General features: G+C 38.8%; 1 protein-coding gene and 1 non-coding gene across 3 annotated transcripts in view; one reads left to right on the top strand and one right to left on the bottom strand.

The window, feature by feature from the left end:
- Positions 1 to 22,752, bottom strand: part of LOC124156166 (alpha-1,6-mannosyl-glycoprotein 2-beta-N-acetylglucosaminyltransferase) — a 757,523-nt gene that overhangs the window by 485,358 nt on the left and 249,413 nt on the right. The gene's annotated exons all lie outside the window — the stretch shown is intronic.
- Trnar-ucg lies at positions 2,973 to 3,045 on the top strand. The gene has a single exon. It is a non-coding gene; the product is annotated as a tRNA-Arg (tRNA).

Below are 22,752 nucleotides of genomic sequence, written 5' to 3'. Positions count from 1 at the left end.
GTATACGTCTGAGGCGTAGAAATAATGGGTAAAATTTTCTTCACATTTAAATCTGAATGAAACCCCTGGATAAATCATTTTGCAAAACACCGAGCAAAAACTACTGCGGTATTATTGATAGGATTACTGGACGAGAGATAAAGATGCATTTCAGAGGACTTTCTAACTGGTAAGAATCCAGCTGAAGCTAGATTATTAGCCTTACATCACCTAAGCGATAAAAGAAAAAATAGGTAACTCAGGATTGCACGGAGAAAATTACAATGAGTGAATAGAGGAACACTCCAACTTCCATCACAATCCTGCTTCAACTAATACGTTTCTCACCCTCTCATTCTACCATCTCTGAAACTGAATGCATCAGAAGCTGAATTTAACGTCTATTAAGTAATCCTTCCACTCAACGACATGGGAGTGACATTGCCCTCTATCGGTTCCACATGTGCGCGCAAGTTTGACTCCACGAAGTACCAGCGTTCAATGTAAAATTCGTACCGATGGCCATTTTGGAATTCAAGATGCCATTCACCTTTTCTTTGTAAACTCACAACCTTTGAGTGCCAAAAATGCAGCTAAACTGCCTCTAAAAGACTTAGTTGTCGATAAAAAGCCATACTGACGAGTTTCATTATGCTTTGAGAAAAGCCCTCTGGTCTACCAGAGAATTCCCATCGTTGCGTAAACGCAACATTATTTACAACAACCATATTTATGCCAGTAAAGACGGAAGTTTGTGGCAAAATTAACCATGATGAATAAAGAAACTTCGAACTAAGAGAAAACATTACCTATAGTAAGATTACTCAATAAATCTTTGTAAAAAAATGATTTACAATATGTAGTACTTCAACTCTTCGAAATAGGCAAATTTCGAAGTAACATAAAAATTATTATTTTAATGAAAATTTTTCCAAAAATAACTGAATAAGAACAAAAGGTATTTCAGGAATTCAGAAAACCAGAGAAAAAAATATCCTGACGCAAAGATTTTTTCTAATAATTACGATTCTATAATGTTGCGTTTACGCAACGCTGGGGATTAATGGGTTAAGAAATTAAGCTTCTGAGTCATTAGATGAATTATCAGAAAAACTGTACTCATCTTCTTCACTCACATCCTCCTCAGAGCTCGACTCCTCACAAGTTTCACTGACTTTCCTTCTCTTCAAACTTGTGTCTGGGTATTTACATATTTTATTTTTTTGGTGATGTCGCCCTATCAGAAACACATGTTTTTATTTGCGTTTGTTTGCTCCTGAATTTAGTGCGTACTTGAACCCCAACACTTGATGGCACTTGAGAGGAAATACCTGAACTACTCTCCCGGTCATCCTCTGAATCAGCTTCAAGTTCACATAGTTTGTCAGCTTCATTGCCACTGGAACCTGTGCTCAATTATTTATACATATGAATTGAAAAATGCAAGTATCAAAGCTCCATGCACACGTACTTAAACCGGTAGAAAAATGCGCAGCAAGGTCAACCCGAAAACCTTGCTGCGCATGCTGCACCACCCCGCGAAAGTCTCCATCAACACGGTAGACAAATCTTATAATAATACTTTTCTTGAAATATAATAACACTTTTTCCGTTCATTATTAAGTTTTTCCTTTGATGTGATTGTTTGCAACTTTTCAATTTATATTACGTTGCAATAACATCCTTTGGCTCAATTAAATCTTTTGTAACTCACAAAAATAAGATTTGCAACCTTACTGGCACGTACGCTGAAATGATCCTCACAACAGAAAGCTGTTGAAAATTTTGAGATAGAATTTACGTCTCTTCTGCAGGCTCTCAACCATTTTAATCTCTTCTTCGAATCTTTCGGGACATAAATGAAAACCTTCTTCGGCGTGGAATTTGAGGTATTTGAGCAACAGGGCACGACATAAGATTTGTAAAACTTTCTCTCTTTTTTCTCGTTTGCATCCATTATGCTTGTTATGCTTGAATGAAATAATCAATTAAGATTAGTGAAAATCACTAATTAAGAAGCAAAAGCAATAATTTACTCGAAATGCCGTTCCATCATTCATCCACTTACTTTCTTGTCAAAATATAAACAATGGTCTCTAGCGATATCGTTCTGTGACGTCACGCGTCCATTGCCCCATGACGCAGTGTTTTCAGGCTGCCGAGAAAGAATTATTTTTAAAGAGTGATATCTCAGTAAAAAACCACAGGTCACCTGTGAAATTTTTACCAAATCCATTTTAGATAGTGGTCTTCCGATTCATCTGGTTATAAAAAATTGTGCATGTTCCCCATTGCTTTGCTGACAGCATGATCTCGGGGGCAGCATGCGGCCCGCGGGCATTTCATCCGACCCCTTCATTTGCTAATTAACAGAGGAAAAGGAAACGTAACCCGTTGAAAATAAGCAATTCGATACTCGAAATGTCGGAAGCCCAAAGATGTTAGCGGGTGAAGATTTGCGGATCCAATCTTAAAAGGAGACGATAATTGACCTTGAATATGTTCAAAGATACTCACTGGTCTACTCAAACTTGACCAACTGTAGTGAGTGCAATTTAGGCTTTACTGTGAAGTTTTTTCTTTTATGGTTAAACTGATGTCGCATTATACATCATAATGCAGTGAAATGTAATAATAAGTTAATACATAAATTAGGCATCGAGAGTACTAATATTCCTAAAAATTGTTTATTTATTGTCACAAATTATCATTGATGGCTAGACTGGGAATTGCCGATGACTTATTGCATCGTCTATTTACGAAATACCTTACTGTTACCGTACTCATACTCGTGGCCAGCTTTAAAAGTGCTCTCTTATTTATGCTAATCGTGGGAACTGCTCAGTGTCACAAATAAGAAATGAGAATTCTGGAAATATCTTGCGAAGGAAGAACGCGGGGAAGAACGAGGGACATGGTCGATGGAGGGGAAATATTGCTAGCCCGAAGAGCGACACCGAGTCACGCGGCGAAACTCCGCTTCTCCTTCTCATGACCGTGTGGCCTAACGGATAAGGCGTCGGACTTCGGATCCGAAGATTGCAGGTTCGAATCCTGTCACGGTCGAAAATTTTTACTTTTGATATTAAGTCGCGACGATGTAGATGCTCTCATATTTATCAAATTTAATAATTTTTCGCCTTAATACCTTTTATTTATGCCTATATCGTAATTATTTCCGTGATTTCGCCCAATAGAATCTATGTCGCTGTAAATTAAGTATTAGAGAATGTGTTTACTGGAGGAAGACTAGATCTTTCGAAACCAAAACTATTCCGTTATAATGAAAAACAAGTGCGAGGCTGTCTATACTAAGGGTGACCAAAAACGGAAAAAAGGATGCCCTGTTCCAATACCGGGTGAAGAATTAGGGCATACCCAACCCATCATTAAATCAATCAACATTATGGGAAATTAAAAAAAAACAATGATTCAACGGTTTTTCGATGATTGCAGACAGGAAAAATCATTGATATATCTTGGTAGCCTTTCAACTCATATTGCCCATTGAGGAACAATAACAAACCAAATAACTCGTTAATAATAAAAAGTATCCAGCCTAATAGAAAATAATGGATAAAAAAATTGCCCTAAATATCTATGAAACTAATCGGAAGATAGCATTCATTTATCCTTTTTATCCTTAGATACTTATCAAATAATATACGTTTGAGATGTTTCTCGTAAACCTAAAAGGGATCAAAAGAAAACGGTCTAGCCACCTTGAAACTTAGCTCTTACTAGCACTTACTAGTAGGGCAATAAATTCATATCTCGGCAGCGGTACTGTTGGAGCTGTGAGCGCCTGAATGAGTCATCTACGCGGAAAACGGAACGCAAAGCACCGAGCAAAACTGTAAATTGAGCCGAGCAGGGGATCACTTACCGCGCATGAGCACCGAGCAGAGCCCATGGCATTATACCTAATTAGAAGATTCCCCATTTACCCCCGAGAGGTAGAACACGACTCCTCATTGGCTAAATGGGGACGGAAAGTGTAAGTAGATTCATAACCACGAGGCGAGAACAGTAACCAGGGAATGTTTACCATGGAAATAAGTAGTAAATAACGACGCTCACGCTTAGAGATCGCATTTCACTTTCACCAAAAAGGAGAAACGTATCTTTGCCGAGATAGGAATAGGTTTAAGTACACAGTGTTACCACCACATTAATTTGCGGCGAACGTGAAGCTTCATCCGATAGGCAATGATAACAGCGCGGTATTTCAGCGCCCTGAGACAGGTTATGTGTGAAATACGTTTCAAAATATCATTTTCGAAGTTGTTCCGACTCTCCATAACTCTAGTCGTTAAGTGAGTAATATTTCTGGGCAATCAAGCAACGAAATGAACCGTCGGGCAATTATCAATTAATTAAGATTATCGCACAAATTGTGCAAAATGTGTCTTTTCATTTAGATAAGTAGGCTACACGGCACATTCAGTTGTTTATGGGAACATTTAGAGAGCAATTTCTTTCAAGCATAACCTTAATGCACATATGGCCATATTATTCCACAGCTATTCATGGCTTGAATACTTTTTTTCCACATCGCTCGTGGAGATAGTACACGTCATCTTACCTCGATGACCATTGCACAAATTGGATAGTGTGTACAGGCCACAGATTTTCCCTCATTTTATTTCCATTTGAATATAATTGCTCATCAAAATATACAATTCCACCAAAACATGTTAAACTTGAAGTCTAAAACTATATTTTCGCCAGAAAATGTTCAACTCCGAACCTACCTAACTTAATATATTATATTTTGTTCAGTATTCAATTAATTGTGTAGGTAGGTAATAATGCACTTGGAGGAGGCGACCACCAGCTTATGTGATTAGCATCATATGAAAATATAGCAAAGCGGTAGTAGAACGTGAGGAAAAACCCTGCGTCGGCATTAGTCTGATCTTAACGAAAGTCGCCGAGGGGGCTACCACTTGAAGTCCCATCCCACGGACGCATTGATGTATTTGAAGTGCTTTACACAATGTACTCGAGGCGTCGGGCAGTACAAAAGGATCGGGCAGAGTCTGCAAAACCTCCGCAACCCCTGATATTTGAACTCGGCCCCCGGGATGGTGAGCCAACATTCTTGCCACCATAACCAGCATCCGCTGGTTCCTCAGTTCGCGCCTAAACTTTGCCTCATTTTTCTCTTTATCTAAGATCTTACCTAATCTCACCCTTATCATACTTATACATCCATAAATACATACATCCAGATCATACTTACCTCCTCTATAAAGTTTCATTCCTATCCTGCTCTGTAGAAAACTTCCACGTTCGCGCTCTTACACTCGAAGTTTCCCTATTATTCTGCCATATATACACCCACATTCCCAAGCCCACACCTCGAACACCTGATATATAATCCTCTTTCATTCCGTCTAAGTCCGCGCTCCAGGCAACTAACAAGTCTCCCTAGAGTAATATGTTAAAAACGAAATTCCAAACAAGTGGAGTGTCTATAAGCCCCGGGACAAAATGTCGTTATTTCAACATGAAGCAATGAAATCACTAACAGTGTGAGATAAATATTGAAAACCTCGCGGAGAAAGAATTTAATTCCCAAATAAAATACACAACCATCCTACGATTATGCACCGATTGTGAGGTCGCGAAATAATGAGCAATTATTTTAATAGCTGATGGAAGGGGAGTTTCCACAATCCTTCTTCAGTACTCCATGGAAACCTACCTTAATCGGTAGAATACTTTAATAATAATTTTAATAAGAACACAAATTGAACAGTTGAGGTACCAAAAATATTCTAAGGAATTAAAAAATGTTGGCACTCACCACATAAATGGGCTCTAGAAAGGGCTCGCAGAACGATTAGCGGGGCAAAAATCAGGTTTCTCACCTGTAAATAATAGAATAATCCTTGGTTAGAAAAAGAATATTTACAATTGATTTGAAGACACCATGACTCAAGAGAGAAAAAGGAGAAATTACATAAACGCTGAGTAGTTTATGTAAAAAATGGAACAAGTACATAGTTATACAATATTAAACAAAAAATATAAAAATACAAAAAAATATTATACAGAAAAATTGGTTAGCAAGGTGTATGGTACACACATAACTTGTAAGCTGCATTACATAATCAACCGTCGTTTACTCACGTTCGATCAAAAAATAATGGTTTACTTAACAGACCAGTCACATAACAAAAAATATACACAACCGCAAACTGGCACACACTTGAAGCAACAAAATCATTTACATATTTAAAAGACAAGAGGGGCAACTTACCTACTGGCCTCGTGGTCTAAGTGCCATGGCTATCCGAACGAATCACTAACTACTTAATATTTAACCAATAACAGAACGTATTAGTAAATAATATATAATATTAATTATAGAAATGTTTATTTCAGAATTATAAAACAATCGCGCGAGGGCTATTTTCTTTTTTCCTTTAATTTTTGACTAGATTGCGAATGAATCAATTCACGCTTGCGTGGGTTTAAAAGGGTCCCCTTGCCGCAAACGCTATGCAATGACATTTAACTCATTTAGCTAGTTTTTTATACAGTGCATCCCACTAATTACGCACGTACTAATAGATAACTAGACCCGACTACTGGACCAGGACCCAAGCCCGTACCGTACTCGTTGTAGGCTAGTATTTCATCTACAGAACAAATCGGAACCTGTAAAAGCTATCTACATAAAAGAGGAAACAATTTGGAACGATGGATTTCTGAAAGGGAAAATGAATAGTCGTCGTCAAAGGGAAGTAGGACGAGGGCAAGGAGGATCTGGGAGGGAAAGAATGCCTTTATTGGGGCTGGGTGATGCAGGAGGCGAGGGAGGGGAAAAGACGCCTGAAAATAAAAGAATACGGAGGGATGAGATAAGGGTGAAGAACAAAGGGAAGTGCGGGTAAGTGACAGTGGTGGCGTTCACCGATGAGGAGAATTCTTGAGGGTGAGGGCGGATGGCGTGTAGCGAGGTAGCTGTAGAGGTGTGGGGATTGACTTCCGAAGGGGTGCTGATTGATTATCATTTATTGTCGCGAGACGCGCGCGGGTTCTCGAGGTGGCTTAACGACGCAAGGTATGGGCGCACCAGGCATCTCACCAAGAATAGACTTTGCTTGGCTGAAATTAATTCCGAAGATTAATTGGACCTCGCATGGGAAAAATAAGAAGCGTAGATAACGTGAGCGTGCGAATTTGAAACAAAAATATTATGGCTGAGGCAAAAATGTATTTCCGAGCCAAAAAAATGTATTTAAAAATATGGATATTTTTTGCTAAAAATACGCCTTTTTTCTGGGCTTAGCGAGTGAATATCTGGATTCACGCGCAAGTTACTTGAGCTTTTCATTCTAGTTGTGTAAAAACTGTGAAACATAAAAGGAATGCTAAACAAGAGACCATCGACATGGAGGAGAAAAGAAATAACTATGCGAGAAAAAAGAGATAGAGCCTTACAATAGGAAATAATTGTGTGTGCACAGTGTAGTACCTGACACTAGCAAGTTCCCTCCCACTTCACTTATCTTCCCTGAAAAATAACCTTCATATAATTCACTCTCTTTGACCGCACCGATATCTTCTTGATTACATCCCAGAGCCAGTAAAACCAATTAAAATCACAAGGGTATCTTGTTCGTGCCAAAACGTAACATGACCTTATATCTTAGAAGAGGTATGCCACTACTAGACGATCGAATTGCACGCATCACGACACAGTCTTTTAGGCCACAGCCAAAAATGCTGGGTAACATAAAACTGAGCTCTTCACTACGACAAATTAAAGGAATGTAGCAAAGTAGCCAGAAAAGTACCCAGGGACCGATGTGACTCCGTTAAACCGCCGAAAGAATAGACACTATTTTCATACTTCTTCCAACTTCTCTCACAATTGTGGAACAATACAATCGTATAGACTTTTACTTCCCATTTATTTATATTTTATTTCACAAGGTACACAGAGCACAGTCTTAGAATTTCCTTAGAAGAATTTCACAAGGTGAATAGTCTTAGAAGTCTTATAGGGCATCCCAGCAACATATGAGGTAGATAAGACTAATATTTAGCTCACAATCAGTATAGTAGCGAAGATGGCATAAAATATTTAAAATTTTAACACTATTAAAATAAAATAACCAGCAATAACAAACAATAAAAAATATTAACGTCCGCAAAAACTACTATTTCTGACGCCATTTGAGATTGATAAACCTTATCTGACTGACGCGATCATTTTTGGATTAAGCATGTATGACGTTTGACCAGAAAAATCTTTTTTTTTTACTTATAAAATCTGAATTTCTACTTATGAAAATCAAATTAAACAATTATTTTCATTAATACTTATCAGTACATTAGTTGCACTTTGTTTTTGTTAAAAATGTTAGACATGAGTTTTCCTATACGAGGTCGTCAATCAAGCCTCGCCAGAAATGTTCATGTGTTTTTAAAATCTCTCATTCCTAAGGAAAATAAGTCTTTTAGAAAGCGTGTATTTAAATTCATGCAGCCATAAGTAACAATATTCTTGGCTCGAAAAAACATATATTTTCAGTTTAAGTAAAGGTGAAATAATTTAAACGAATGTTTCCCTGGCAACGTGACATTTACCAAAATCGGTTTACACGGGCAGGGCACGTTTTTCATTCCTAATGAATTTAGGTTAGGAGTAACGTAATAATGAATACATTGACGGACGTCGAATTCATGTTGAAGCATTCCTGGTCAAAGGTTCGAAGTATCAGATTCCTATGCTACGCTTGCATCGTGACAATCGAACAAATGAATAGTTTCTCAGAAAACATAATTGTTCTCCACTCCAGCTTCATTGTCATGCGTGTGGTTGGGAGGTAATTTGCATTTCAATACGCCTACGTGATTCTCCGACAATTGCCGGGACTTGCAAGCTCATGCAGCGAGAGTGTAGCTACGTATAAGGGCGAGTAGATGCGGGATAACGTTTGTGGGCAAGAGAAAGGTATTAAATCAAAGATTTTGCTCCTCATCTGACAACCAAGTCATAAATTTACAACATTGCACCCGTAAGGCGGGAGCCTGTTATTAATGGGGGCCGCTATCTGGATGGTTTTTGCCGAGTTCCCTGGATTACCAAGCAGCAAATTAAACGTGAAGATCGATTACACCTCGCGATACGAATACGAATAAGGTGGATGGACATGGTTTCATTATTCATTCACAAACGAAAATTAAGAGGGGAAAAATTGCACTCCCAAATGTAATAAGCGAATGAAGATCGGTCGTTATTCGATGATAGGTTCGCCCTATATAGCCTATGCTAGGTCAAGCTTAGAATCCATTTGGGATATGGGAGCACGAAATTTAAATTCTTGATAACACGAGCATACACACCTAATCTCATATTCAATTTACAATCCACAAACATCCTGTCGTACCGCAGGATTCAGACCTAGAGTTGGGGCGTAGTGCATTGCAAATTTCCGTTTGATTAAAATGTGTCGAACTCCAGCTTCCCCCGGCCGAGCCACCCACAGCAAAAATAAAAAAAAATCGAAAATGAATTTGCAGTCAATATTCTTTTCAGAAATTTTAAGTAAAAACTAGAAGAAAAAAAATATTGAAACAGTAAGCGTACTGGGCCATTCAATTTTACGTCGGGCAGCAAAAGTGAAATAATCTTTGAAACAATTCTACGGTGATGCTATCTAGGGCATAATGTGAGAGCATTCTTTAAAACATCACAGGTACAGAAAAGAAAAGAAACCCAGTCTGAGTTAATAGAATCTCAGGCAATATGGTGGGCTTCGAGTACGGGCATTCAGGGTGAGATGACAAAACCTAAATCATCGTGAGTACACGAATCCATTATTCTTTCGACAAGAGATGGAAAAGAAAAAAAAGATAACCCGCAACTAAAGAGAGGACCCGCCACGAAAGTGAGGTCTACGGTTCCCTGAGAAATCTTGTAGACTCGACTTTGAGTCTTAATAACTCCATCAGATTCATTGAAGTTCCAAGAAACTTGCAATTCCCTACGAGTATGTTTTTGTAGATTATACACAGTGGAATTATTTTAATTACTAGTTTTAAAAAAATGGTATGGCATCAGAGTAAAAATTATTCCATTTTTTTTAACACCATGGGGCAAAACGTGACAATGACCAATAAAAGTAGTTCCACATACGTAAAAACTCAAGCCTTACTATAAATAAAAATAAAAAAAACTTAGTAAAATACCGAAAAAAGTAATGATAATAATTCTACCTAATTTTCGCATATTTCAAACGTTCGTCTTCAAGTCGTCAAAGCCAGAGGAACCCGGAAACAGCGCGATGAAACGATATGGGATTTGAAATTAATGGTTTTAGGCGTTACTAATAAGAAGATTTGCAAGATTGCAGCAATTAATAACAACTTTGCGTCTTACATGGGGATTTAAATATTCAATTTTCGCAAAGTTACGGCATCAACTCATCATCTCAACAACCCTAAGTCAACAACCCTAAGACTCGTTTCACCCAGCTCTATTTCTCTCTCCCTTTCATAGCTAGCCTTTTCATAGCGACGTATTTCTTCTCTTTTACATTCTTTATAACCTGCCCTATGTAACTGATTCGGGGCCATCCCTTGCCCTTCTTCCTGTGTACCTGTCTTTCAGCATAAACACTATAATTTGGCGAAACCGGTTTTTCAGGCTTAACAAAAGACGCCAGGAGTTAGTTGGTTGGGGGGTCAGCAATCCTGCCGGTGGTTTGGGGGGGTGTGGAATACACCACAGTGAAACCGTGGGTCCGAGCGACTCCCCTGGAATATTCGTTTAAATAAGCCTCTGAAAACGGCATTCTCTATACTAAGACTAACATTTATTTAAACTTTCGATATTTTTGTTTTAATTGTACTTAAATGTACAGGTTTCCGACTTTTTTCGGGGAAATTACCATCTAAGGAAAAATACCATGCTCCCCTGTTCCCCCAAAACTCCCCCCATGAATTAAAGTCCTGTAAAAGAAGAAGTTATTGGAGATAATCATTATGGAGTGTTTTTTTTCTACGGTCGACATTTTGCCAACAATTTGGACTTTGAAAAATCATAATACGTAATCAAATGAACTCAAAATTATCTTAAATATGATTCACGTGACTTAGGAGGTTCAATGAGCCGTTTTGGAACCGGGTACATATTAAGGTTCAACCTCGAGACATCAAGGTTTTTGAGCCGAAAGTAGCTCTGAAAACAGGTCTTTCCTGGTACCCCTCACGCTCGCGGAGGAGCAAGCGATGGTCGCTAAATTTAGCGGAAACAACAAGCGAAGGAGAGCCGTCAACGTCGAAGCGGGAATTGGCGCCGCCGTCGCACGACAGGAAGGCCCCTGAAACGATGATGCATAGCGAGGAGGAGGGGAGGTAGACATTTAGCGCGCGGAAAGCAGCGAAAGTGGACCGGAGCGGGGAGGGCTTAAAAGGACGGGCCGTGGTATGCGACAGAGGCTGTGTTTTGCGGGAGCGATGCGCCCCTCCGAAAAAACAACAAAGGCATTCCTCGCGCCCAAAACATCTAACCCTCTTCCTCGACATTCCCACAAGCACCTTTACCTCCCTACCCTCCCAAGACACTCCCTTTAAAAACCGTTAGAGACGTCCATACGCGGGGAAGTCATGCAGGGAAGCGTCATAGGTCCACCCGTATTCACTTTCCACTAAATTAGCTTCAATTATATTTAGATTTCTAGCTTAGGTAGGGGCGGGGTAAAGTCCTTGCCTGCCACATAAAGAGGCCGAGGGTTCGAATCCAGGGAATGGATGGCCGTGTACATTTGATTTTGAAGTTACAAAAATCGATGTAAAAGGCCAATGATAATGTTTTTAGTAGTACAGGAATAAGTAAATACACTTTCCATTTTTGATTTTATGATAGGTACGTACTTAAAAAACAAGCAGTAATTCCCTGATTTTTCCAACCTATTTTTGCTATCAAATATCTCAATATATACTCATACCTACGCGAGATAAAAGTGCGATTAATTGAAGAATAATAATAACCGAACAAATTCTGTAAACTCATGGATAGAAATAAGCATTAATAGTTACAGAAAACCACCAGAATGAAATCTTCGGAAAAAGGCGTCCTGAAAACTACGGCAATTATGAATCAGAGAATAAGGAAAAATCACCACTTAATTTAAGAGAAAATACGATTTTCTCCGACCATTTGGTATGACTATTCAAGAATTGAAATTCCACAGCTTTCCTTGACTTTCCCGGTTTTCCAGAGTACCAGGAAAACTTTGACTTTCCGGCCACAATGTTCGATAGTCAGATTTCCGTGTTTTATCATGAAAGACGTTTCTTCCTTAAATAAATAGAACGTTTAGTCCACCAATAATTTTCTAGGTGATAATTTAGGACACAAATATTTTTGTTATTTAATACTTTCTTACTTGCGTTTTCTGTCGCTTATTGAGAAATAAGTCATAAAAAATAAGAGTTCTGGAGGCGGTTCAACCCTTATTTTGTAGGAGTTTTCACATTTTCCGCACCAGCTTGTATGTGCGCAATAAATATTTGTCTTCAATGGCTTGAGAAGATAACGAGTGGACAAAGGATTGAAATGAGACCAAGTAGTGAGGAGTGAAGGGATACTGGTAACCGTGGGAAAGGGAAGAATGGGGTGCTGGATTGGCGAAGGTGAGAATAGGGTTCGTGGATAGAATAAGGGGTAAGGTTAACTGGATAAAAATGCTACATGGGGATGGGAGCAGGCAGGAGTGATCATTGAATTGGAATGTCGTCTTTCTTATTATTTCTAACGACCAGGGTGTCTCTCAAAGCAACAATGCTATTAAGAAGAGGATCATTTTTTTAAATAATTTCGCCGTTTCTCTGTCCACTATCAATCTATTTCATAAAGTTCTTTGACCTTTTCCTGGTCGATTTCCTCACACCTCAAAGCATAAAACGTACTTGGTGGTTCGAGAGACAATGGGTACCTGGGCACGACCGATGAAAAAAATGAGGACAAGGCGGGCTTTCATCGGCCATGAAGAAAAACACTCCTCTTTGTCTTCCTCGGCCAAAGAAGAGGAAGGCATTCCACAAGGTCGCTTCCGAGACCCCACTACTTCTGCGAAGGCATCCAACCCTCGGGCTAAGGGTCGACGGTGGGCTTCACGGTCTGGGTGGAGATATTTGAAGGTGGGGCTTAAAGACGACCATTTAAAAAGTCATGTAGGAAAATCTTCTGGCATGTAAACGGAGATAGCGACCAATTTTAACAAAAACGGGACCGAAAGGATCATTTTAGCAACTTCAAGAATAGAAAAGACATACTGACAGTAAAACAGGAGCATTAGTACTGATCCGCACTCAAATAAAACCATACTGACCCAAGTGTCCACCGTTCAAAGCCTTTTCCAAGATGCACAAAAGGTTTACCATGCTTCCGTGTTTCGTTAAGTTACCTCATTGGTACCTGGCTAGCTATTATGGGTCCCCTATGTACCAGTCCTTCACCACACGCTGTCTCGACCATAGAATTTTCTATCTGTATACGCACACACACTGGTACCTTGCAGGTATTCAGCAACTTGAAAATGACGTTGAAAATGACTCGGATCGCCACCGGATCAGAATCTGCATTGCTTCCGACGTTCCGGAAATTAATGAAAGGTATATGAAGAAAGATTTAGTGCTTTTCTGAATGATAGACTGCGTGAAGAGTTCTCGGGGTCGCCACCGGATCAGGAACTGCATTACTGCCGACGTTTCGATGTCTGACTCTGCCATCGCCCTCAAGGCTATGTCAAAGCTCATTCATAACCTATTCATGAATGAAACTCATTCATAGCCCTGAAGACGATGGCCGAGGCGGACATCGAAACGTCGGCAGTAATGGAGTTCTTGATCCGGTGGCGACCTCGAGAACTCTTCACGCAGTCTATTATTCGGTAAAGCGCTAAATATTTCCTCATATACCTTAAATTAATTTATAAAAGCGTGACGTGACTAGATGCAGAACTGAGAATGGTACCAGGTAAAGCCTCATGGTACCTGAAGGACAAAGACCTTTGGAGTAGTATGCGGGAGAAGAAGGACATCTACCCTCCTTAATGGGAGAAATCAACTTCCACGGAATATTCTGAACAAAATAATTCCCAGCGGTGGGATTTGAACCCACGCCCTTTCGGACTGGTGCCTAAAAACAGGGCCTTATACCGCTCGGCCACGCTGACTGTTATACACAGTGCACTTATTTGTAGATTGTACTTGGCATGACGTCATTAAGTGTAATCACTTGATTGTACAGATCATACATACACTACACTAAATATAAACTCTATGGTACTAATATTCTAAAGTTAACATCTACCCAGCAGCAACCCTTCACCTACTTCAGCAATTTCATCAGGAACCGAGATAAAATGATGGCTATCTGATAGGAACAGAATTTTTTTCTACGGAAGACAGGTTCAACATAAGATCATACATTCCGTAATAAAAACTCAAATACGTTCTTGACTTCCATATGGCCATGTAAGAGATAGCCATCCACATCGTACGGATAGTAACGCATTAGAGGGAGTTCATCAAACTCAGCAATAGAACGATAAAACGCCACCATTTACAACTCATACATCGAATTTATGCAGATTATTTGGAAAAACTCATCGTTATACGGGTTTTATCATGAACCCAGTGGTCAACGCATGTCCTTTCTTCCTCTTCCCAAAAGCTTACATTTTCACTGAAATAATACTGCTCCTTCCTTCACTTAAAACTGAAAACCAAATAGCTCAATGACTACCGAACCCCAGACAAGTCTCTAGCATGCTATTTAAAACAATTTCACCTCTCTCAAAAATATCATTCAAAAACAGTTTTGAATTGTACCCGACATCCCTCGACTTCATAAGGAAGAGCCAGGGAAATATCAAATAATAATTATAGTAGCAATACGAAGCAGCCTTAATTGCTGCGTCGAAGGGAGTGGAGCGAAGACAGGCATGGGTCATATTAAGCCATAATGGCAATTACAAATTTATTGCATGAATTAAGCTGGTAACCACAGACAGAAGGCCCATCATTATATACGGATTTAATCTTTGAGTTTCAACGCAACCCACCGACAGGGCACGGGATTAATCATTCATTTCACGAAATATCATTTAATGACAAGATAAGTAAGTTTGGGTCATGAGACTAAATTTAGAGGTAATTGATTTCATAACGGAGAAGTAGATACAATAATTTATCCCCACCGAGGAAGATAAAAGAATACAACAGTTATCACCGAAATTCCATCATCATCAATGATAAATAATCGGATGATAATTCTGATTCAGCGATCCACTCACTTCTGCTAACAGAATGCTAATCTAACTAGAAATTTGTTAGAATACGTGGGTTTTAAATTGATCAAATTCTCAATGCTTCCATGGTCATAAAACCAATGAGAAATAAAAAAGACCGGTGGGTTATAATTCTACGCAAAAATATAGTCACTGAAAATGTTTAGCGGATAGGATTCGATATCACTTAAGGCTGGTTTAAAACCATTCGAGGATAAAATTACCCTATGGAGGCATACAAAGAACAATGCAGAAGTATATTCTAACAGCGAATTATATTCTATAAGCGTATTCCAACAGTGACATGATTGAAGCTAATAAATAGTTTAGCGATAGGAAACGATACTTCACTTTCAGTTCCCTTTTCACCGGGTTCATTTTAAGGCCAGTGTTTCCTCTCCCATCTATCCCTTTACTAGAATCAACTTCCCAGAATCACCGCAGAAGCCTCGAAAACCGCCGTAACCTTCCTCGCTCGTCTTCGGGAGCCCCGCCCCGCTCAACCTCTTCCTTCTCTTATTCCCAGCACCTGAGTCCCTCCAGGGACTATCCTATCTCCACCCGCCATTTCCCAATTCCTTTCTCATGGCACAGGGCACTCAACTTGCTTCTCGATTCCTCCCTCTTCCACGGCCGAAACCGCAGTCCTTCCATCTACTTTCCTTCGCTTGTTTCGGACCAGAAGTATTAAAGAGGGTAAGTTCGCGACTGCGTGATTCGCAACAAACAAACACATTTTTCGCCTACGCTTAAAAATAAAATGTTTTCCATCATATACGATCTATACACGCATCACCAATCGATGTTAAATGGCAAAATAAAGGTACAGTGTGTAAATAATTCAATCTTAATATTCTTAAATAGAAGTTTGATCTCATGCTTTTCCAGGGAAAATAGTAAAAAAAAGGCTATTCGGGCTTCTAGCCGCGTAACCTCTCCTCATTCGGCAGACGCTTCGGAACCCAAATCGCGCTTCATCATCAGGGCTGATGGGCCAGCTGATGATGGAACGCGACTCGGATTCCGAAACGCCGGCCGAATGGAGAAGATAACCCGGCTAGAAATGCGAATAGTTGCCTCCGTGGGTAGTTGTGTGTAATGGCCCAGATCTTCCGGACCACGCGTTGGTCCATTTCTTCGGACGATGGTTTCGCCGGGGTTGTATTCGGCTTCTTCAAGCCGAGTGAACAGGCAGAGCCGTTTCCTCTTCAGTAGCCGAGTGCTTCTCAAACGAAACCGTCGCCCTCGCGACGTCAAGCCCGAAAGACTTACATCTTCATAATCTCATTATTTATGATTTCACACTTTTCGTAGTGTTTAAGACGACCGTTGTTCAAAGTAAGTGGGTTTAACTTGCCTTTACTTCTATTACTGCAATAACTTGCTAATAATTCCAACTATATACCAACTGCTATAAACAAAATTCGCAGGCTTGAAGATGCATCGCCATAAAATCCTGTATATAATGAGGAATTTAAAACGCTATATCCAGACAATAAAGATCGGAGAGTATTTTTTGTAAAAATAATTTCAAAACCCTGCCCGACGGAAGCCTTCCGTTGGTCGAAAAGGGTCATGCGAAGTGTGAAAAAGCATGTTTTGGAATGTAGCACGACATGAAGACCTCCCCCAACTTTTTTAACCTTAGATTATTTTGAACCTCTCTTGCAGTGACTTATGCTAAATATCTCCAACTACTCTCTATAATATCGATCTCCCACACCGCCACAAGTAAACAAACAGTTATTTTCTTGTTTGTGCTCTTTGCGTAAAACATGCAGAAATCTTTTCCATTTAATCCCCATTATTAACAATTGTACGACTCCGATGAATTGGAAAAATGGGTCCCCCTAAAAAATACTGATGAGAATGTTAACGGCGTTGCTTTTCAGGCTTTCCCAGGGAGAGATTGCTTTCCAGAAGATTGAAGATGGAAGTTTCTTAAGGCCGCTATACACGGTGAATGATCATGCGAATGATCATGCTGAATGATCACGTGATCATTCACAGGATCATGCGAGCAATATAGGACATGTTCTAATTTTCACTGAATGATCATGCGCATGAAGGTTCATTCGCGAATTGTTCCGTCATGCACAGTGAATGATCATGCGCATGATCATGCTTAATGATCATGTGAATGAAATCATTCGCCGTGTTTAGCGGCCTTCAGGACAGTAAAAAGGAAAATATTGACGAAGTAAAGGAACGCGGCAAGGATAAAGACCCGGCCAGCGCGCTGCGTTTCTCTCCTATGCTCCAATCAGATGGCGGAGGGAAGATGACGAGGGATGGAGTAAGCCCTCAAACAGGGGGGTTCATTCGGCAAATGCAGACCAAGCGAGAAGAGGAATGAAAAAGGCAAGGCCAAATGGATGCCGACATCCGCTGGGTCGGCACGTGTGACGACTCCTTATATTAGTTTTGGTTTGAGAGCGTGCACTTAAATTGAACAAGTCACAAACTTCAAGATTTTATCGTAATCTGCGAAATTTATAAAAATAACCATATTAAATGCAAGTGTATCACCAGAAAATCAAAGGAGAGATAACAAGGGAAAGATAATCTAAGAATCCGTTCCAAAATTAGAAAACTGGTAGCTATTAACGTATATATTTTTAATAAATTAGCATTCGTACATTCATAACGTGGTTTCCGAACTAAGGGTCACTATGAATATACTTTGAACACCTAATCTCACAAAAACCTTCCCCTCGTGAGTCCTCATGTGGATTCCACAGCCATTACATGGGATTCTCAGTAGATGGGCTTAATCATTGAGTTGCAGCGAATAGCGGATCGACAACATATTCGGTGCCTGATATCGGCTAAGGTCAATATTATCATTTGATTAGCGTTCCGCATCCAAATTAAGAATTAGGATTGTACACAATCCCTGAACGTCGTTTCAATCTGAGGATTTATCTTTTAAACAACTTACAGTAGGTTGGACGAGAAACACAAAATCAGGAAAGGAAAATCAACAACGAAGATTTTCGAAAATTCTTTCTTCAAGAGAATGATAAAATTCCACTAAAGAATTCCATACGATAAAAAATGGTAATATTAGACAGTTTAGGAGCACAGTTACTTTTCACTCCATATTGCTGAATAATATGACCAATTGTAATAACGGGACCAGTAGCGGATACAGAAAAAACTCGAGGGGGGGCGCAAAAGATATCTTGAGTTGCCTTTACTTTTATAGCAATAAAAGATAATCAAGTCACATGCAGAGTTTAAGAAAATTCTAGTTAAATTTATTTCACACGTATACAAGAAAATGCCATCTCATGATAAAAAAGTTATAATTTTGGTTCTGCAATGTTTGGCAATACGGGCGGGGCCGCAAGGGGGGGCACGAGCGCCCCCATCTATACCCGGCTACTCGCCACTGAACGGGTCGACATATACGTAACTTTTCTGGCGCATTAATAGTTTTTAATGGTGGTAAATTTGGACCAAAATACCTTAGCAGCAGGCGGAATGAATAGTGCAAGCTACGAGAGCTAACCCCCGCCACATGTGCGCAAGTGTCACTGCGGTAGCACGAACATGTAGCTAAATGCATGTTGGGAAGAAGACTCAACTCCTGTCAAACACACTAGCGATGGCTCACGGGATCGAGGATCCCATGTGGACATGTCATTAGTACACCTTGATATAGGCACTAAGGATTGGAAAAATGGTTGGCTACCAGACTGTTAAAATTATATCTGTGTAAAGTTAACGCTGTTTTGCTTCGGCATAGCTGAAGCATTTCCAAAAAAGCAGCATAATATGCCATCATAAAAATAAAATTGGCGTCAACTAAATCCAATCACATTCTCGTATTACATCTAGACTTCAGGATACATTCACGTATATTTCTCCTTTTATACAGAGAATTTTTATTGCATTAACTCAATAGTCTTCAACGACCACTTTCAGAAATAATAATAATAATAATAATAATACGTCTTTATTGGGCGAGATTGGGACTAGAAAGTCCCATCTTCCATCTAACCCCTCGTCAAACAGTAAATATATGCAGTTAAATACATTGTCTAGTTGCTCATGAAATTAAATGCAGAGAAATTACATAAAAATAAGTAGAAGTTCCATTTTCAATCAACAATTAGCATTATAATTTAACAAAGTTACTATTGAACAAGTGTAAAAAGATGTTAGTGAACGTGGGAAAAACCTAAGGATATTGACTGTCGTCCTTATTGGAAAAAACCCACTGCAGGAAAACGCCCACACAAGAAGGGGGGCGTGAAAAACCTGCGAAAACCTACTGAGAAAGCTAATGTAAACCTGAGTATACAAATACAATGAATTACATGGAAAATTTCACCCAGTACCTGTAAAGAAAAGGAAAATTAGATGAAGCCGGATGAGATAATTGATGAATCTTTCGTACTGTTCCCGTGATGTTACATGTCTTGCTGTTGTTCTCGAAGAAGTTTTACGTGTGGGGGACTTGAATCTCCAACCCGCAGTTACCAGGCAAGTATACGTGCCTCTACAGTGGCTAGCAAATTTACGGTACAGTGAATATTTGTTTTAATTGTATTCGATCATATACTCGCTTTGTACTGCATCTATCAATTATTACAGTTATGATAACATTCGTCCCTGTTTCGCAAAGAAGCTAATTTTGTAAGATACGAAAATTTGTTACTGAATTAGACAATTTATGATAAAGCCTCTAAGTTTGTTCTGCCGTGATATATAGCGAGGCTACAATTTTATAATGGAAATTCAACCAAATTCATATAGTTCCTGAAAGGAGAGCATTTTTGATCAATTTTCCTTGAGAATCCTCTTTTCCGGAACGAAAAACGTCGCTCTATTCAAAACAACCTTCTTTGAGGAAGAAATTTATCAGTCCTGTAAAGGTATCATTATATGGTCTTCTTCAAGCTGCAAGAGCATGCTTGGGTAGAATATATGGTTACTGAATTGCCTATAAGGAAGACGAGGGATCCAATGTTTGCCAAGCAAATACTTCACGTAGGCATGCCAAGGGTCTCCCATCGTTTGGGTTTATTTACCGACGCATCGACGAATGATTCCTCCTCGAGTCTTCCCGAGCGGGAATGATTATTGATTCTCAGTTTAACTTAGTTTAAGAAGAAGATAAAAAAAGAGATTCTACGCAACATCCGAGGAAATGGGGATTCTTATTCAGCGGGTCACTCGGCCAACTGTCTGGGTACTTAAATGCTCATAAGTTATTTCACTATGTAAAAATCAAAACTTGGTATGGATAACAAATTATTACAAAGGCATTGATCGATACCTACTATAACTTGACTGCGGTATTTCTTCAAGCATTTAGATCGTAAACAATCGAAATCTTAGTTTTTGTGACACAAAAAAGGAGTCGTATAGTAAAATAAGTAGTACTCATGAATGACAGAATTGGGTAATGAGGATGGATATAATACAGGTTGCATATTATGAATTTGAACAGAAAGGATAATATCTCGTCAATTTTTTTAGCAACATACATTTTTCGCAAATAAGCTAATTTATAATTAAATATACAACAAATAATAATAAATTAATTTAATAATAAGATAATAATATAAATAGAGACGTAAAGATAGTCATATAGTCAGAGTTAAAATATTAAGTTAAACCTAGCTATGATTTAATAACATGTTGTTTTGTACACACGTTAGAAGGGATATCTTTCGTTTCGATAGTAAATGATCAATCGCTCAAAACATAACATTGTGTGGTTTGTTAAAACTAAGTTAAGCGCTGGGCAAAAGTTTCCTTTTCCCAGAGAAGAGAAAACATACAATAAAATATGAAGTGATATCATATGAAGTGTCGTTATATGGAACACCTCTATCCCACCAGCAAACGTCATTTAAACATCTGCAAACATTCTGAAAAGGAGACACCCATAAAGCCACGTGATATCACCATCATTTTGACTTGTGTGTTCGCATTGACGTTTCAAGTCTCCTCAAAACAAATTTTTGACGCCAAAGTTTTATATTTACATCGCAAAGGGAGGAAAACAAAAGAAACGTCGACGAAGGCGTCAAACACTTTGGAGAGCACAAAAAGAAACTGAGATAACACTCTCGGAGTCTACAAATGCAGTCATATCAAAGGAAAGGACCGGCCAACTACATGACAGGGCCGCATCACTGTTAAAGGGACATGGATAAATGAGTCACAAGCGGAATAAACAGGGTGCCCAACCAATCGAAGCAGAAAAATTCATGCATTTTTCCAGTTTTCTGGGGAAATTTTTACTAAATTCCAGGTTTATCTTACGTGATTACTGCGCTAGATAATACTTTTAAAACACCCTATATTACTTCCATACTTTTGAACGATCTTACATTTATGTTTTATTTTACGTTCCTAATTTAAAGGCACACTTAGTAACAGAAATTTTAGACGCCACCTGGAGCTCTGTTCTTCGTAAGTAGGTTGTAAATATCTCGAACTCTTTATTCGAGTATTAAGCGTGGGCTGAATTCCGCCACCTTGGTTTGACAATTTTCGGACTTACTTAGTCTCAAACAGTGTACGTATATAATCAAGTTTTCTATTCCTTATATTCGCCTCTGATTTATAAAATGAAAATGCAACAATTACTTCTTGATTGTCGTCCGAGTTTTCCGATCTTTCGTCATACAACTGTATATGTATATTAAAATGTCCATATAGTCATATCGTGGTGATAATATGTCGTCGTGAACATACTTTCGTACTATTATTGCCACCGGTCCGCTATCGTAAGATTTCCATTGGCTGTAATCTTATTAATTACCAGTAGAAGTGTAGGGGAATGGATATTTTACTCGTAAAATGTTATTTTCGGCTAAGCTAGTTGCACAGCGGAACCGTGGTGAATGACAATAATTTTTCCAAACTTTATACTTCACGACCCCTAATTATATATATATATTTTTTTATATCACGAGATGTGGGTCAAATGTAAATATTATTTATTTTTTCAAACTCTGCCTACGTTTCGGACATTATATTTGTCCATCCTCAGGGCTATAAAAATGATAATGTATGATAATGTATGATATGTATGACATAACCAACAAAGAAAGAAATCCAAGCAACCAAATTGTAAATAAATAAAAACAACATCAGACTTAAAGGTAAATTTTGAATATGTATTTCCATGTATTTTAATGTATAACAACTGTAAAATTGCCTGTATTTAACTAATTTTTTATCATACATTATCATTTTTATAGCCCTGAGGATCGACAAATATAATGTCCGAAACGTAGGCAAAGTTTGAAAAAATAAATAATATTTACATTTGACCCACATCTCGTGAAATAAAAAAATAATGTTTCCTCGGGAAAAGATATTCGAGGCATATTTTCACGAAGCCATCCCATAATGATAGAAAAAAGTTTACTGTGTTCGTTGGCAATAGTTATTTTTCACGTAACAACGATCATGACCGAATATTTCA

The sequence above is a fragment of the Ischnura elegans genome, chromosome 3, assembly GCF_921293095.1.
Source record: "Ischnura elegans chromosome 3, ioIscEleg1.1, whole genome shotgun sequence".
NCBI classification, from domain to species: domain Eukaryota; kingdom Metazoa; phylum Arthropoda; class Insecta; order Odonata; family Coenagrionidae; genus Ischnura; species Ischnura elegans.
The sequence above is the reverse complement of the archived record's forward strand: the minus strand, read 5'-3'. Positions and strand labels throughout refer to the sequence as shown.